This window comes from Antedon mediterranea, chromosome 6, assembly GCF_964355755.1.
Source record: "Antedon mediterranea chromosome 6, ecAntMedi1.1, whole genome shotgun sequence".
Taxonomy (NCBI): Eukaryota; Metazoa; Echinodermata; class Crinoidea; order Comatulida; family Antedonidae; genus Antedon; species Antedon mediterranea.
The window spans coordinates 5788590-5802702 of record NC_092675.1 but is presented as its reverse complement, the minus strand read 5'-3'; the positions used below and the strand labels follow the sequence as shown (position 1 = coordinate 5802702).

At 32.2% G+C, this 14113-nt stretch overlaps 1 long non-coding RNA gene across 1 annotated transcript; it reads left to right on the top strand.

Annotated features, from left to right (window-relative positions):
- The first annotated feature begins 10599 nt into the window (after positions 1 to 10599).
- On the top strand, positions 10600 to 11695 carry LOC140051194 (uncharacterized). Its single transcript, XR_011845488.1, has 3 exons — positions 10600 to 10631; positions 10943 to 10974; positions 11635 to 11695. It is a non-coding gene; the product is annotated as an uncharacterized lncRNA (long non-coding RNA).
- Positions 11696 to 14113: the final 2418 nt, after the last annotated feature.

Genomic DNA, 14113 nt, shown 5'->3' with positions numbered 1-14113 from the left:
GTGTCAAGTGGTATTTAAAAATAGCTATTGGTTTTCAAGTTATAGTCAATCTAAGAATTTCAGAAAATCGCGCGTAGTTACGCTACGCGACCATATTTTCATTAAACCAAAGTTTGTTGCACAACTACATATATACGTGCATCTGCTGGCCAAGTTACAACATAACAGCTATTGCCAATTTAGAGATCTGCTGCGCACAAAAAATGAGCAGAAAAAATGAAATCTTTGACAATAACAATAGGCTATCGCTCTACAGAGAGCGATAGCCTAACTAGATTTGAACTCGTCACTACGGACGAGTTAGGTTATCCGCAGCGCAAAAGCCACGTGCACGTCATACGTTAGAATAGTGCGCGCAAAAAAATAAAACGATTATGGCATTGAAAAATGTTAGTGCGCTCTCTATGTTGCGTCGCGTCTAAGTATATACGGTATAACACTATATACTGTATACGTACTACATACAGTGCAGAATAGGTGAAAATAAGAGACCAAAGTTATTGACGCATTTGAACATGATGACGTCATCACAATTTTTAAAATGGTGGATCATGCGAAAGGTAATTGATTGATCTAGACAATATAAAAAAATTGAGTGAAATGGAATAAGGATAAGTAGAGATGCGCTCTATTAAATTGACGAGCTATGACGAAAGAGAAAAAAATCCTATATTTTATATTCGGGTGGCCATACGATGACGTCACAATGTCTGGTTAGCCATATCAATGCATGATTCGAGAAAAACAACTCATCTACTTCCAGAATCTGAAATTTTAAATATTTTCACCTCGGAGTTTAGAATCTATGACTTTTTAAAAAAAGGCATAATTTTCACAAATTTTTGAACTTTTTCATCAAAAACGCGCGCAAATTGTTCAATTCTACGTGCTCGTATGACGTGATTTTAAGTCGAAATTGATTGAAAATTGGTAAATGTACTAGAAAAGGCTGAAAAAACAAAAATCAAGCAAAAAAAAGACGTTTTTGCACTACGTGCGCACGCGCGCGTAAAAAATATGCGCACGCCTGGGAATTTTTGAAATGCTCAAAATGACCTGAAACGCGTAGAAAGTTGATTAGAAATGAATTTTTCGCAATTTGAAATTTTAAACGCGCGTGCGCGCGTAACTTTATGTCAAACATGCCATTTTTAATCCATAGAAAGTTTGCCCTTGATATGACTTAAATGTTCACCAAGTGTCATTACAAAATGACTTTTGCTTTTTAGTCTATGTTAAATACGCGAAATTCATAAAATCGCGCGTAGCTTACGCTGCGCGACTCTAAAGTAAAAAAACGAGCTGTCCTGCACTTCTACACATAGAGGTTAATCTTCTGACAAAGTTATACGATGTAATGTTGATCAGAATTTGAGATACACGTGACACAAAATTTTGGGAAAGAAAGAAGAATAACATAGAAAAAAAAAAAAAAGATCCTGACAATAACAAGAGGTTATCCGCCAAGAGCGGATAACCAACTAGATTTGAACTCGTCACTACGGACGAGTTAGGTTATCCGCAGCGCAAAATCCACGTGCACGTCGTACGTTAGAATATTGCGCGCAGATAAACGATGATGCCATTGAAACAATTTTAGTTTTCTCTCTATTTTGCGTCACGTCTAAGTATATACGGTATACACTATATTATACTCTATACGTACTACATACAGTGCAGAATAGGTGAAAGTTAGTGACCAAAGTTATTGACGCTTTTGGACATGATGACGTCATCACAATTTTTAAACTAATGAATCATGCGAAAGATAATTGATTGACTTAGACAATATAAAGAAATGGAGGGCAATGGAATACGGATAAGTGGAGATGCGCTCTATTAAATGTGATGAGCTATACGAAAGAGAAAAAAATCCTATATTTTATATTTGAGTGGCCATACGATGACGTCACAATGTACAGTTAGCTATATTGATGCATGATTCGATATCTACAACTCATCTACTTCCACAATATGTAATTTAAAAAAAGTTCACCACGTAGTTTAGAATCTATGACTTTTTAAAAAAAGGCATAATTTTCACAAATTTTTGAACTTTTCATCAAAAACGCGCGCAAATTGTTCAATTCTACGTGCTCGTATGACGTGATTTTAAGTCAAAATCCATTGAAAATTGGTAAATTTACTAGAAAAGGCTGAAAAAACAAAAATTAAGCAAAAAAAATATGTTTTTGCGCTAAATGCGCACGCGCGCGTAAAAAAATTGCGCACGCGTGGGAATTTTTGAAATGCTCAAAATGACCTGAAACGCGTAGAAAGTTGATTAGAAATTGATTTTACGCATTTTGAAATTTTAAACGCGCGGGCGCGCATAATTTTCTGTCAAACATGCAATTTTTAATCCATAGAAAGTTGGAGAATATTATGACTTAAATTTTCACCAAGTTTCAATACAAAATGACTTTTAGTTTTTATTCAAAGATCAATCATTGAAATTCATAAAATCGCGCAATACAAAATGACTTTTAGTTTTTATTCAAAGATCAATCATTGAAATTCATAAAATCGCGCGTAACTTACGCTGCGCGACTCGAAATTCGAAAAAAAAAATGTCATGCACATCTACATCTACAGGCCAATCTTATAACAAAGAATATAGAATCATATGTTGGCTAGAATTAGAGATACGCTGCGAACAAAATTCGTGGAAAGAAAGAAGAATAAAGAAAAAAAAAACTAGATTTGAACTCGTCACTACGGACGAGTTAGGTTATCCGCAGTGCAAAAGCCACGTGCACGTCATACGTTAGAATAGTGCGCGCAAAAAAATAAAACGATTATGGCATTGAAAAATGTTAGTGCGCTCTCTATGTTGCGTCGCGTCTAAGTATATACGGTATAACACTATATACTGTATACGTACTACATACAGTGCAGAATAGGTGAAAATAAGTGACCAAAGTTATTGACGCATTTGAATATGATGACGTCATCACAATTTTTAAAATGGTGGATCATGCGAAAGGTAATTGATTGATCTAGACAATATAAAAAAATTGAGTGAAATGGAATAAGGATAAGTAGAGATGCGCTCTATTAAATTGACGAGCTATGACGAAAGAGAAAAAAATCCTATATTTTATATTCGGGTGGCCATACGATGACGTCACAATGTCTGGTTAGCCATATCAATGCATGATTCGAGAAAAACAACTCATCTACTTCCAGAATCTGAAATTTTAAATATTTTCACCTCGGAGTTTAGAATCTATGACTGTTTTAAAAAAGGCATAATTTTGACGAATTTTTGAACTTTTTCTTCAAAAACGCGCGCAAATTGTTCAATTCTACGTGCTCGTATGACGTGATTTTAAGTCGAAATTGATTGAAAATTGGTAAATGTACTAGAAAAGGCTGAAAAAACAAAAATCAAGCAAAAAAAAGATGTTTTTGCGCTACGTGCGCACGCGCGCGTAAAAAAATTGCGCACGTGTGGGAATTTTTGAAATGCTCAAAATGACATGAAACGCATAGAAAGTTGATTAGAAATTGATTTTTCGCATTTTGAAATTTCAAACGCGCGTGCGCGCGTAACTTTTTGTGAAACATGCCATTTTTAATCCATAGAAAGTTTGCGCATGATCTCACTTAAATTTTCACAAAGTTTCAATACAAAACAACTTTTAGTTTTTATTCTATGATCAATCATTGAAATTCATAAAATCGCGCGTAACTTACGCTGCGCAACTCCAAAATCGTCCAAAAGCTTGGCTGCACATCTACAGCTATAGGTCAACCTTATGACAAAGTTATACAATCTTATGTTGGCCACAAGATAGAGATGTGCTGCGAACAAAATTCGGGGAAAGAAAGAAGAATAACATAGAAAAAAAAAAAAAAAAAAAAAAAAGATCCTGACAATAACAAGGGGTTATCCGCCAAGTGCGGATAACCAACTAGATTTGAACTCGTCACTGCGGACGAGTTAGGTTATCCGCGAAAACGCAACGTCTAACTAGATTTGAACTCGTCACTACGGACGAGTTAGGTTATCCGCAGCGCAAAGGCCACGTGCACGTCATACATTAAAATATTGCGCGCAGAAAAACGATTAAGTCATTGAAACAATTTCAGTGTGCTCTCTATTTTTCGTCACGTCTGAGTATATACGGTATACGCTATATACTGTATACGTACTACATACAGTGCAGAATAGGTGAAAATAAGTGACCAAAGTTATTGACGCTTTTGAACATGATGACGTCATTACAATTTTGAAAATGGTAAATCGTGCGAAAGGTAATTGATAGACCTAGACAACATAAAAAAATGGGGGGAAATGGAATACAAATAAGTGGAGATGCGCTATATTAAATGTGACGAGCTACGAGGAAAGAGACAAAAATCCTATATTTTATATTCGAGTGGCCATACGATGACGTCAGAATGTCCGGTTAGCCATATTGATGCATTATTTGATATCTGCAACTCATCTACTACCATAATATGTAATTATAAAAAAGTTCACCACGTAGTTTAGAATCTATGACTGTTTAAAAAAAGACATAATTTTGACAAATTTTTGAACTTTTTCATTAAAAATGCGCGTAAATTGTTTAATTCTACGTGCTCGTATGACGTGATTTTAAGTCGAAATTGTTTGAAAGCTGGTAAATTTTCTAAAAAAGAAAAGAAAAACAAAAATCAATAGAAAAAATGATGTTTTTGCGCTACGTGCGCACGTGCGCGTAAAACAATTGCGCACGCGTGGGAATTTTTGAAATGCTCAAAATGACATGAAACGCGTAGAAAGTTGATTAGATATTGATTTTTCGCATTTTGAAATTTTAAATACGCGTGCGCGCGTAACTTTTTATGAAACATGCCATTTTTAATCCATAGAAAGTTTGCGCATTATATGACTTAAATGTTCACCAAGTTTCAATACAAAACGACTTTTAGTTTTTATTCTATGATCAATCATTGAAATTCATAAAATCGCGCGTAACTTACGCTGCGCGACTCGAAATTTGAAAAAAAGAGTTTCTTGCACATCTACAGCTACAGGGCAATCTTTTGACAAAGTTATACAATCATATGTTGGCCAGAATTAGAGATACGCTGCGCACAAAAAATGGGGGAGAAGGGTGGAAGGAAACAAATAAATACTAGATTTGAACTCGTCACTACGGACGAGTTAGGTTATCCGCAGCGCAAAGGCCACGTGCACGTCGTACGTTAAAATATTGCGCGCAGAAAAACGATTAAGTAATTGAAACAATTTCAGCGTGCTCTTTATTTTTCGTCACGTCTGAGTATATACGGTATACACTATATACTGTATACGTACTACATACAGTGCAGAATAGGTGAAAATAAGTGACCAAAGTTATTGACGCTTTTGAACATGATGACGTTATCACAATTTTTAAAATGGTGAATCGTGCGAAAGATAATTGATAGACCTAGACAACATAAAAAAATGGGGGGAAATGGAATACAAATAAGTGGAGATGCGCTATATTAAATGTGACGAGCTACGAGGAAAGAGACAAAAATCCTATATTTTATATTCGAGTGGCCATATGATGACGTCACAATGTCCGGTTAGCCATATTGATGCATGATTTGATATCTGCAACTCATCTACTACCAGAATATATAATTACAAAAAAGTTCACCACGTAGTTTAGAATTTATGACTGTTTAAAAAAAGGCATAATTTTGACTAATTTTTGAACTTTTTCATCAAAAATGTGCGTAAATTGTTTAATTCTACGTGCTCGTATGACGTGATTTTAAGTCGAAATTGTTTGAAAGTTGGTAAATTTTCTAAAAAAGACAGGAAAAACAAAAATCAAGCAAAAAAATGATGTTTTTGCGCTACGTGCGCACGTGCGCGTAAAAAAATTGCGCAAGCGTGGGAATTTTTCAAATGCTCAAAATGACATGAAACGCGTAGAAAGTTGATCAGATATTGATTTTTCGCATTTTGAAGTTTTAAACGCGCGTGCGCGCGTAACTTTTTCCAAAACATGCCATTTTTAGTCCATAGAAAGTTTGCGCATTATATGACTTAAATGTTCACCAAGTTTCAATACAAAATGAATTTTAGTTTTTAATCTATGATCAATCATTGAAATTCGTAAAATCGCGCGTAACTTACGCTGCGCGACTCGAAATTTGAAAAAAAAAGTTTCTTGCACATCTACAGCTACAGGGCAATCTTATGACAAAGTTATACAATCTTATGTTGGCTAGAATTAGAGATACGCTGCCCACAAAAAATGGGAGAGAAGTGTGGAAAGAAAGAAATAAATACTAGATTTGAACTCGTCACTACGGACGAGTTAGGTTATCCGCAGCGCAAACGCCACGTGCACGTCATACGTTGGAATATTGCGCGCAGAAAAACGATTATGCCATTGAAAAAATGTTAGTGCGCTCTCTATTTTGCGTCACGTCAAAGTATATACGGTATACACTGTATTCTGTATACGTACTACATACAGTGCAGAATAGGTGAAAATAAGGGACCCAAGTTATTGACGCTTTTGGACATGATGACGTCATCACAATTTAAAAAATGGTAGATTGTGCGAAAGATAATTGATTGGCCTAGACAATATAACAAAATGGGGGGAAATGGAATACGGATAAGTGCAGATGCGCTCTATTAAATGTGATGAGCTATGAGAAAGTGACAAAAATCCTATATTTTATATTCGAGTGGCCATACGATGACGTCAAAATGTCCGGTTAGCCATGTCAATGCATGATTTGATATCTGCAACTCATTTACTTCCAGAATCTGAAATTTTAAAAATGTTCACCACGGAGTTTAGAATCTATGCTTTTTTAAAGAAAGGCATAATTTTCACGAATTTTTGAAATTTTTCATCAAAAATGGGCGCAAATTGTTTAATTCTACGTGCTCGTATGACGTGATTTTAAGTCGAAATTGATTTAAAATTGATAAATTTACTAGAAAAGGCTGAAAAAACAAAAATCAAGCAAAAAAAGGATGTTTTTGCGCTACGTGTGCACGCGCGCGTAAAAAAATTGCGCACGCGTGGGAATTTTTGAAATGCTCAAAATGACATGAAACGCGTAGAAAGTTGATTAGAAATTTATTTTTCGCATTTTGAAATTTCAAACGCGCGTGCGCACGTAACTTTTTGTGAAACCTGCCATTTTTAATCCATAGAAAGTTTGCGCATGATATCACTTAAATTTTCACAAAGTTTCAATATAAAACAATTTTTAGTTTTTATTCTATGATCAATCAATGAAATTCATAAAATCGCGCGTAACTTACGCTGCGCGACTCGAAATTCGAAAAAAAAAGTTTCTTGCACATCTAGAGCTACAGGTCAATCTTATGACAAAGTTATAGAATCTTATGTTGGCTAGAATTAGAGATACGCTGCGAACAAAATTCGTGGAAAGAAAGAAGAATATCGAAAAAAAAAAAAAAAAAAGATCCTGACAATAACAAGAGGTTATCCGCCAAGTGCGGATAACCAATAATATACACGTAGAATACATATAATAGGTCTGACGTGAAAACTAATTTTCGTTATTCGTTAAATATTGGTAATTTTGGCGAGGATTGCATGCCATACTGTAGGTGAACCGAATTTCGAGAAAATTCGACAACGTGTTGTGTTGTGGTATGTCGTTGGTAAACTCCATGTTGGTTTTTAAGAGTCGCTCTCTGATAATATTGTTACAAATACCATTTTATATCGTCGAACTTCAACGATTAAATAAATAAATAACAAACTCAAGTTTGTTGAGAATTGATATACTATAAGAAATAGGTAAGAAATTATGTGGATTGTTTGATTTGTAGTTGTTTTGTAATTGCTACTTACTAACGATACCCTAGCCTACTATAGATATACGGAAGGATGTCAGACTTTCAGAGACGGCCGGCAAACGTCGTGACGTTTTTCAGCCCGATGGCTTTCGTAGCAGCACGACAATCGTGTATGGCCATGTGTATGTTAAATACGGTCCCGGTAAATACGAACAAATATGTCTGCTACATTCATAGTGTACCTAGGCCTAGCCTGTACAAGAATACTTGCTGTTTTTAGTAGGACTAAACGGCGCTAGTTCCCTTTTGCACCTGGCTTATATTATATTAACTCTAGCTTAATTTTTAGTTGTATAAATTCTTAAAGAGAAGAAACAATGACTCGTTCTTCTTACAATAGCATGTTGTCTAGGCTTACTCCAGTAGTCCTAGTAGTAGTGACGTAGGTCAGCGCAGTTCCCTTTCGCACCTGTCATTGTTACAAATATTGTGGATGTTTTGATCACAATTTGTATTGATATTTATAATAATAATATATTTTTGTCTTGTAGCTGTTGGAAGAGATACACAATTGTTTCTACTTTAGTATCTCTAGAATATAGTAAGTAGTGTATATTAAATAAATAGTTTGTAGAGATGATTAATGGTTTCATGATTGGGAGTGAACTGTTGCCTGTTATTTTGTAGGCATTTTCTATTATGAAACATTTACATAATTCAGATTTTATTGTTTGTGAATAAAATAAGTTATTTTGAGGAAATTTCTTAATTTTTCAGACATTGATTAAGAAGCTTGGTGATTTGGAAAAAGTGTTAATGTTGTTTATTACCATTATCAATGTTTTTCCTTGTTTTTTTTAGATTGTAGAAAATATACAGTTTCAGCTACAGCTGTGAGTATCAGTAGATTATTTGTTAAACGGAGAAAACATATTTTCCTTGCTTTGTGAACTGTTGCCTGTTATTTTGTAGGCATTTTATATTATGAAACATTTAAATAATTCAGATTTTATGGTTTGTGAATAAGATATTAAATGAACGTAGTATTGAGACAACATGTAGACCCCAATCAGCCGGCCCATACCCAAAGTTATTTTGAGGAAATTTCTTAATTTTTCAGACATTGATTAAGAAGCTTGTTGATTTGGAAAAAGTGTTAATGTTGTTTATCGCCATTATCAATGTTTTTCCTTGTTTTTTTTAGATTGTAGAAAATTAACAGTTTCAGCTACAGCTGTGAGTATTAGTAGATTATCTGTTAAATGGAGAAAACATATTTTCCTTACTTTGTGAACTGTTGCTTGCCCTAATCAGCCGGCCCATACCCAAAGTCATTTTGAGGAAATTTCCTAATTTTTCAGACATTAATTAAGAAGCATGTTGATTTGGAAAAAGGGTTAATGTTGTTTATTGCCATTATCAATGTTTTCCTTGTTGTTTTTAGATTGTAGAAAATATACAGTGTTAGCTACAGCTGTGAGTATTAGTAGATTATCTGTTAAATTGAGAAAACATATTTTTCTTACTTTGTGAACAGTTGCCTGTTATTTTGTAGGCATTTTCTATTATGAAACATTTACAGCATTCAGATTTTATGGTTTGTGAATAAAATAATAAATGAAATTAGCATTGAGACAACATGTAGGCCGTAACCAGCTGTCTCATACCCAAAGTCATTTTGAGGAATTTCTTAATTTTTCAGACCTCGATTAAGAAGCATGTTGATTTGGAAAAAGTGTTAATGTTGTTTATTGCCATTATCAATGTTTTTCTTGTTTTTTTTAGATTGTAGAAAATTAACAGTTTCAGCTACAGCTGTGAGTATTAGTAGATTATCTGTTAAACGGAGAAAACATATTTTCCTTACTTTGTGAACTGTTGCCTGTTATTTTGTAGGCATTTTATATTATGAAACATTTACATAATTCAGATTTTATGGTTTGTGAATAAGATATTAAATTTAATTAGTATTGAGACAACATGTAGACCCCAATCAGCCGGCCCATACCCAAAGTTATTTTGAGAAAATTTCTTAATTTTTCAGACATTGATTAGAAGCATGTTGATTTAGCAAAAGGGTTAATGTTGTTTATTGCCATTATCAATGTTTTTTCTTGTTGTTTTTAGATTATAGAAAATATACAGTGTTAGCTATAGCTGTGAGTATTAGTAGATTATCTGTTAAACGGAGAAAACATATTTTCCTTACTTTGTGAACAGTTGCCTGTTATTTTGTAGGCATTTTCTATTATGAAACATTTACAGCATTCAGATTTTATGGTTTGTGAATAAAATATTAAATGAAATTAGCATTGAGAAAACATGTAGGCCCTAACCAGCTGTCTCATACCCAAAGTCATTTTGAGGAATTTCTAAATTTTTCAGACCTCGATTAAGAAGCATGTTGATTTGGAAAAAGTGTTAATGTTGTTTATTGCCAATTATTAATGTTTTTCCTTGTTTTTTTTTTAGATTGTAGAAAATATACAGTGTCAGCTACAGCTGTGAGTATTAGTAGATTATCTGCTAAACAGAGAAAAAATATTTTCCTTACTTTGTGAACTGTTGCCTGTTATTTTGTAGGCATTTTCTATTATGAAACATTTACATCATTCAGATTTTATGGTTTGTGAATAAAATATTAAATGAAATTAGCATTGAGACAACATGTAGGCCCCAATTAGCCGACCCATACCCAAAGTCATTTTGAGGAAATTTCTTAATTTTTCAGACATTGATTAAGAAGCTTGTTGATTTGGAAAAAGTGATAATGTTGTTTATTGCCATTATCAATGTTTTTCCTTGTTTTTTTTTAGATTGTAGAAAATATACAGTTTCAGCTATAGCTGTGAGTATCAGTAGATTATCTGTTAAACGGAGAAAACATATTTTCCTTACTTTGTGAACTGTTGCCTGTTATTTTGTAGACATTTTCTATTATGAAACATTTACGTAATTCAGATTTTATTGTTTGTGATCAAACAATTAAATGAAATTACCATTGAGACAACATGTAGGCCGCAATCAGCCGGCCCATACCCAAAGTCATTTTGAGGAAATTTCCTAATTTTTCAGACATTGATTAAGAAGCATGTTGATTTGGAAAAAGTGTTAATGTTGTTTATTGCCATTATTAATGTTTTTCCTTGTTTTTTTTAGATTGTAGAAAATTAACAGTTTCAGCTACAGCTGTGAGTATTAGTAGATTATCTGTTAAACGGAGAAAACATATTTTCCTTACTTTGTGAACTGTTGCCTGTTATTTTGTAGGCATTTTATATTATGAAACATTTACATAATTCAGATTTTATGGTTTGTGAATAAGATATTAAATGAAAGTAGTTTTGAGACAACATGTAGACCCCAATTATCTGGCCCATACCCAAAGTTATTTTGAGGAAATTTCTTAATTTTTCAGACATTGATTAAGAAGCATGTTGATTTAACAAAAGGGTTAATGTTGTTTTTTTGCCATTATCAATGTTTTTCCTTGTTGTTTTTAGATTGTAGAAAATATACAGTGTTAGCTACAGCTGTGAGTATTAGTAGGTTATCTGTTAAACGGAGAAAACATATTTTCCTTACTTTGTGAACAGTTGCCTGTTATTTTGTAGGCATTTTCTATTATGAAACATTTACATAATTCAGATTTTATGGTTTGTGAATAAAATATTAAATTAAACTAGCATTGAGACAACATGTAGGCCCTAACCAGCCGTCCCATACCTAAAGTCATTTTAAGGAAATTTCTTAATTTTTCAGACCTCGATTAAGAAGCATGTTGATTTGGAAAAAGTGTTAATGTTGTTTATTGCCAATTATTGATGTTTTTCCTTGTTTTGTTTTTTTAGATTGTAGAAAATATACAGTGTCAGCTACAGCTGTGAGTATTAGTAGATTATCTGTTAAACGGAGAAAACATATTTTCTTTACTTTGTGAACCGTTGCCTGTTATTTTGTAGGCATTTTCTATTATGTAACATTTACATCATTCAGATTTTATGGTTTGTGAATAAAATATTAAATGAAATTAGCATTAAGACAACATGTAGGCCTAACCAGCTGTCTCATACCCAAAGTCATTTTGAGGAATTTCTTAATTTTTCAGACATTGATTAAAAAGCATGTTGATTTGGAAAAAGTGTTAATGTTGTTTATTGCCAATTATTAATGTTTTTCCTTGTTTTTTTTTTTAGATTGTAGAACATATACAGTGTCAGCTACAGCTGTGAGTATTAGTAGATTATCTGTTAAACGGATAAAACATATTTTCTTTACTTTGTGAACCGTTGCCTGTTATTTTGTAGGCATGTTCTATTATGAAACATTTACATAATTCAGATTTTATGGTTTGTGAATAAAATATTAAATGAAATTAGCATTGAGACAACATGTAGGCCCTAACCAGCTGTCTAATACCCAAATTCATTTTGAGAAAATTTCTTAATTTTTCAGACATTGATTAAGAAGCATGTTGATTTTGAAAAAGTGTTAATGTTGTTTATTGCCATTATTAATGATTTTCCTTTTATTTTTTAGATTGTAGTTGTACAGAAAATATACAGTGCCAGTTACAGCTGTGAGTATTAGAAAATTATCTGTAAAACGGAAAAAACATATTTTCCTTACTTTATGCCCTCCAATAATTGATAAACATGTGTTGTTTGTAAATTGACTATACTGAGTGACCAAATATGTTTGTGTATAAAATTCTATTTTATTAGAACATTGAATAATTAAACCTATTTTCAGATTAATTTTGAAGGTGAAATTGTTATGAAAGAATTTGTTTCCGACACATTCCATGTAATGAAGTTTTGACATATTTTTAGGTCAAAATATCTTCTATAGTGATTTATTTATATTGTATAAACCAAAGTCACAAATATATTATCACAATTTACTTCAAAATTTGGGACAATCATCCTTTTTAACATAAATGTGGTGGTCAGTTTCTCCAGACATAAATTTGCAATTTTATAAAATGGGTCTATCCTGAATTTAGTAATGAGTTGGTCCTAATTTGTTTTGCTAGGCCCAATAGATCATGTTACATTCCACAGGGGGGATGTGTATATTATTATTTAGGTATTTGTAAAAACACTGATTTATCTACTGATTCAATTTATAATTGTTTGACTGTAATTCTTAGTACTGTACAGTGTATCTTAAAATTAATAACTAACTCTTTTTTTTTTCTTTTATTGTAGGTGACTGTCTTATATAAACCCACTGGATCTCAGAAGAGATCCGGGTCTTTAGAAAAAGATCCACTCTCCAAAGAGAGTTTCTACGAGGGGTTACCGAATTTTAATATTTATGCACAATTTCTTTTTAAACATTTTTTAAAAGTATCTTTGAAACATTCAGTAAAACCTTGAAGTAAACAGAAGTTTATCACAAGGAAAAAACTAATAAACAAAAGTTTATTACAAACCATTTTTGCAAAAGCAAAAGTGTAAAACCTTGAAGATAACAAAAGTTAATCACAAGGAAACAACTAATAAACAAAAGTTTATTACAAAACCATTTTTGCAAAAGCAAAAGTGTCAAACCTTGAAGATAACAGAAGTTAATCACAAGGAAACAACCAATAAACAAAAGTTTATTACAAAACCATTTTTGCAAAAGCAAAAGTGTAAAACCTTGAAGATAACAGAAGTTAATCACAAGGAAACAACTAATAAACAAAAGTTTATTACAAAACCATTTTTGCAAAAGCAAAAGTGTAAAGTTAAAGTTTGATTATACAAACAAAAGTTTGAAGAATAAAACAGAAGCTTATTATAAAGAAATAAATATTAAACAGAGTTTATTACAAAAGAATTAATTAAAGAAGATTTAAAGATCACTTTTATTTGAATCTGTTATTAAGTAGAATTGTAAAAAGAATAAAAATTAGAATCTGAAACTATTTAGCACAACCAAGTATTAAAGAGAAGTTTAAAATAATATTTATAATAATATTAAATAGTATTTCATTAAGCCAATATTAAGCAGAAGCTAATTTTTTTATTCAGTGAAATTGTATAATTGAACTATTGAAAAAAAAGCAGACAAAAAAAAAATATATTAAAAGAAAAAAAATTAGGACAAAAATTAAAAATCATAGAAACAAAAGACAATATATAATTGAATTGTTTTTGGAATTTTAATAATTTATTTTGTTTTAGCAAGGATTTCTTGAATTGATAAAAAGAACTTAATTGTAATATTCATTGGAATTGCAGAATACAAAGTTTATTAATTTGAAGAAATTTGTAGGTTTGTTTCTTATACAAATTTTGAATAATGGATATGGAATTCATAACATTAGTTGGTATCTTTTTG